The sequence below is a fragment of the Crassostrea angulata genome, chromosome 8, assembly GCF_025612915.1.
Source record: "Crassostrea angulata isolate pt1a10 chromosome 8, ASM2561291v2, whole genome shotgun sequence".
NCBI lineage: Eukaryota > Metazoa > Mollusca > Bivalvia > Ostreida > Ostreidae > Magallana > Magallana angulata.
Genome location: NC_069118.1, coordinates 5,628,817 through 5,633,637, shown reverse-complemented (window position 1 = coordinate 5,633,637; position 4,821 = coordinate 5,628,817). Strand labels below are relative to the sequence as shown.

Below are 4,821 nucleotides of genomic sequence, written 5' to 3'. Positions count from 1 at the left end.
TTGTGCATTTTGAATTTTGCTGCGATTTTCTTCAAGTCTGCTCTTCAAATTGAAGATATTTATGAAAAATTGTGTAAAGAACTGAACAGAATCCTCGGTAACTATATCCTAGTGTAAGCACGCTTTGATGACAAGAATCGTTCACTCGGTGTCATTCATTAAAAACATGCTTTGTGTATTTTTATGTGGGGGTTATCATTTTTATTATGAGAACAATATATAATGTCAGGAGCCTGTAAACAGAACAAGGCCTCGCCAACAGACAACAGGTGGTACTAATTTTTTGATAAATAATCTGATGATCTGATCCTGTTTGTAAGCCGTAGGATATAGACTTCTTGAATTTCATTTTTTAAGGTGGAAGGCTACATCGTCAAAACATGTCTGACTTCCGTTCGAAACGCCATTGTGTTCCGGATTGATAACATTATGTCGTGGTACAAAATAGCTATACACCGTTTAATTGAACTCTTCTAACTAAGGAGGTGAGATAGGACTGAAATCACCAAAACGCTTAGAAAATAAGTCAAATTTCTTTCCTGTTCAAAGCTTTTAACTAACATTGATTATCAGCTGTTTTGTACGGAAAACGTGGAATCTAAATAATATACAGTTTCCCTGCTCTGCTGCTATTGGCAATACATTTTTGTCATGTCATCTGCAACAGACGATCATACATATGTGGCGGATTATCGATATAGGTAAGCAGATGTCAAATTTTCATTTGAACTATATATGTATGATGAATATAAAACGAAAGTACCGTAGTACGATCTCTTGAATTGATCCTAACTTCCCAAATTTAAAAAAAACATTTGCAGTAAAAGACTTTCATTGAAACTTTGACATTAAACTAATGTATTTTGGTTAAAATAAATACAGCTAGGTAGCAATAGCAGTGGAGGCCCGGATTTGCAGGCCAAATGAGGAAAAGACAGAATTCTGAAAAGGAGCATGTTTTTCATTTCCACACATGCATGTGTATCACTATGGACATCTAATGTATGTATTAATATGCGTATGGTTGTTGTTTATAATTGCTATTGTATAAAAAAAAAAATAAATAAAAATAAAAGGCAATTTAACTACTAATATTTTGTTTTAAAGAGTTAAATATATATAATGCATTCATCAAAAATATAATTTTTCAGCTTCAAACATTATCATAAGCACTACTAATCTTATATCTACATATTTAGCATAGACTTGTTCCTTTTTTAATTTTTCTTCGTGATTTTTATCAATTAAAAAATTGATCCCAAGATATTTGAGACCATGTAAAATAAAGAAAGACAACTCTTAAACAGGATCTTTTATACCAAGATTTTTGCAATAATTAAGTATTTCCTTTAATTTTTCAATTTCATTCAATTTCTTTTCTTCATCCTATTAACCAACGAATATTGTTTATATTTTCAGGTTTTTGTGGGATTTTGTCCAGCAGTTTGCCTTAAAAGAATTTTTTTATATTTTAGTTTCATATTTATGTGGATTCCAATAAAAATCATACAAACTTCATTCATGATTTTTTTTGTTTTTTATTTCTAAACTTATTAACATTTCACTTTCATAAGATTTTTAAAACAGAAATGTTTAATAATTTGATAAATATGGGGTTATCTGGAACCAGACTGATATTTTAAAAATTCTCTAGAAAATAGTGTATTGTATTTTGAGGTCTATTATTGTTGAATACTGTGCCTAGTATTGGTAACAAATGCATGCAACAAAAATCTCCTACACTTATTTGGTGTAGAGATCCACCTTAAATAACTTGCATTTTTTACACCAATGCCATTTTTCTAAATGTATTATCTCCAAAGACTGATTGTAAAAGACGTATATACATATAAGGGATTGGCAAATTCTTTACGCTATGTTAACATATTATACTTCGAAAAAAATATCATGCACGGTTTGAAATAAATTCACAAATTTCGCTTTCTCCTCCTACATTGAGGACCACACCGCGTAAAACATCCGTACAAACGAGAGACATTAATATAAGAAATTGCTTGTCAATCGTTGTGAAATAAATAAGTTAAAATTAAAAATATCTTGTAAAAACATTGCTTTAGAATAAAGCAAATAAATTTGTTCTTGTTAATACGAATCTATCAATAAATTTTGAATGCTTATGTTCAAAACTGAATGGGATATGAAGAAAATAAATACCCGTTTCGAACATCATTGTGGACACAACATATATGAGAATTTAATCGTCGTAAAGTATGATCCTATACAGAAATTAAGTTAAATATCATATTCCTTTTTTTAAAAGGATATTGTATTAATGTGTTCAATAGAATAAAAGAAAATTGATGCATGGATCGAAATGAAATCGCGTCACGCGATACTTTTGATAATTATTGCTAATGCCAGTATGTCCTTGGTTGTAAATAAACGCATTTAAAGTACAGGTATTGAAATATATAAAGTAAACTGGAAATTAAACTTAAAGATAATTAATGTAAAAAAAATGTCCAAAACTCATACTAAGTTGGGACTGGCATTCAGAAGTTGTTCATATAGCAAATAGAATTCTGTGGTCGGTTCGCTATTCAAATTACCGCAAACATGCTAATAAACGTTGTTATATATCAAAGTAGGTTTGTATATTAGAATATCTATCCATTCTAAAGTGGTCAGTTATACTTTCCCAACATTCTTGAGTGTCCAGTTAATCCATGTAACTTCTTGTACATATAACTTTTATATTTTAGTATAAATAACCTGTAAACAGTGCTAAAAAAATACGTTCATTAGACTTTGGTTCCAAGACATTTTATCAAAACTGTGAAAAGTCACTTACTTGCTAGGACATTGTGATTTGTGAGATTTATTCAGCAGATTAACAGACACTTACGTTAGGATTCCTAGTGTAAGTTGTATTTTTGTGTGTGTGTATGAATAATTTATCAAGTTTAAAAATTTAATCTTTGTGAGTGATCTTTGATCGAATATAGGGCCATAGAGTTACTTTTACCCATAACAACGTATATTTAAAATTTCATATACATTTCCTTCTTAATTAAAAGAAAATGTAAAATAGTAAAAATCATTACTTGCTGACCTGACCTGAACATTGACATGGTTAGCTAGCCTGGCGAGAAGGTAAGGAAATCATCATATTCTGTTCCATTGAGAATAGTACTCAAGGGGCTGGCTAACACCCTGTATCCCATATTTAGGCCTTCATATTTGGTGAGGATGGGAGAAAGTCTAGTCGACTCTTAAAAAAAAATTGGGTTTACACGACCATTTACAGGCTTTGCTAGCATGGGGAAACAGGAAATTCCGCATAACACAGCTATATGTGAATATCTATCAAAGGGCTGGCCAACACCATGTTTCCTATGTTAGAGCCTTCATATTTGGTAAGGATGAGGCCCCGGGAAAGCCCTGTCTTTTATTGGTGTAGCGATTAATAACAAATTTAAAATAAATTATATACACGACTTTTTACACGTTTCCTTGTTATATGAAATTTATTTTATATTTATTTCTGATTATTTCCTCTGAAATACGACATGTTCATTGATTTTAAACCATATGTTGAAAATGAGATTTTTTTTATCTGTGGAGGAAATGTGAAGCAGATACTGGTCGTATTTCTGTTTTATTTATCAGTGGATTTTTAAATATGTTTAAACTGGTTTACATGTAGGGTAGACGTGGTCAGGAATCCTTAATTTCAGACATTTCAGAATAAAACATGGACAACTTACACAAAACATTTATTAGAATAGACCGGGGTGATCTGGAAAGCTTTTGAAAGATTGCCCCTTCTTCGCTTTTTCATACACGTACATGTGGGTCCAATTATATATCTCCAATCTCGGGTGACTCTCGTAAACTACGAGGGTATTGAAAGTTAATGTTTACCAATGCAAAGAGTCAACAATTGATTTAAAATCGATCATGTTTCCCTCGAGTGAGATTTCATGTTCTGACACCCTCCACCCGCATTTCCATTATAAAAACGAAAGTGAAAATTTAGGCCATAGTTTCGCACTTTCATTCCATATCTGATAAAAAGGGTAGTGGTACTAAAGTGTCACATATCAATGTAATGGATATGACCTAACCTTTCCACAAATAAATGAAATAAATATTCTAGCAATTTATACCCCTCACATAATCATGATCACCCAAACCTCACATTTACCTTTTTTGTAAAATTTGACCGGGTCTTTCCTGCGAAACTGGTTTTTCCGGCAAAACTGTCCCATGCAACCTACAAAAAAACCAACATATTAGTATGTTGACATGAAAGTCAAGGTCGCCTTCAATGTAAAAAAAAACGAAACGCGCAAGACACAAATTGACTAGTTTTGTTTATTTCTTAATCAACACTTTGCATCCAAATATTTTTTAAGCAGCAATTATCCCCCCCCCAACCTGCAATATGCCTCTGGTTCGACCATGCAATTACTCAATGATTTGCAACTTTTTTATGTAAAGGAGGCGATGTGTATATGAAATTAAGTAAATTGACATAATATATATGAGATCTAGAGGTCGACCCCCTCCTCCAGCAAACAATTTTTTTTTTCAGCCCCCTCCTTTTATTTGAAATTTTCTTGTTAAACGCTCTCTCTCTCTCTCTCTCTCTCTCTCTCTCTCTCTCTCATACCAAAATATTAACCATGGATATACAGGTGTAAAATGTCCAATTAGTTAACGGGACGATGCCTGGATTCAGAAAATTTCCCGCAAGGGTGTTGGTTCTGAGAGATAATTTTGTTTGGCATGGGGAGGAGAGGATTGACTACCCCTCTACATAGCTAGATTGTACGATAAACATTCATAATATACAAT

The 4,821-nt window shown here is 32.1% G+C and overlaps 1 long non-coding RNA gene across 1 annotated transcript; it reads left to right on the top strand.

Moving 5' to 3' along the window:
- Positions 1 to 356: 356 nt before the first annotated feature.
- On the top strand, positions 357 to 1,518 carry LOC128160400 (uncharacterized). The gene is made up of 3 exons (XR_008240277.1): positions 357 to 701; positions 883 to 1,002; positions 1,420 to 1,518. It is a non-coding gene; the product is annotated as an uncharacterized LOC128160400 (long non-coding RNA).
- Positions 1,519 to 4,821: the final 3,303 nt, after the last annotated feature.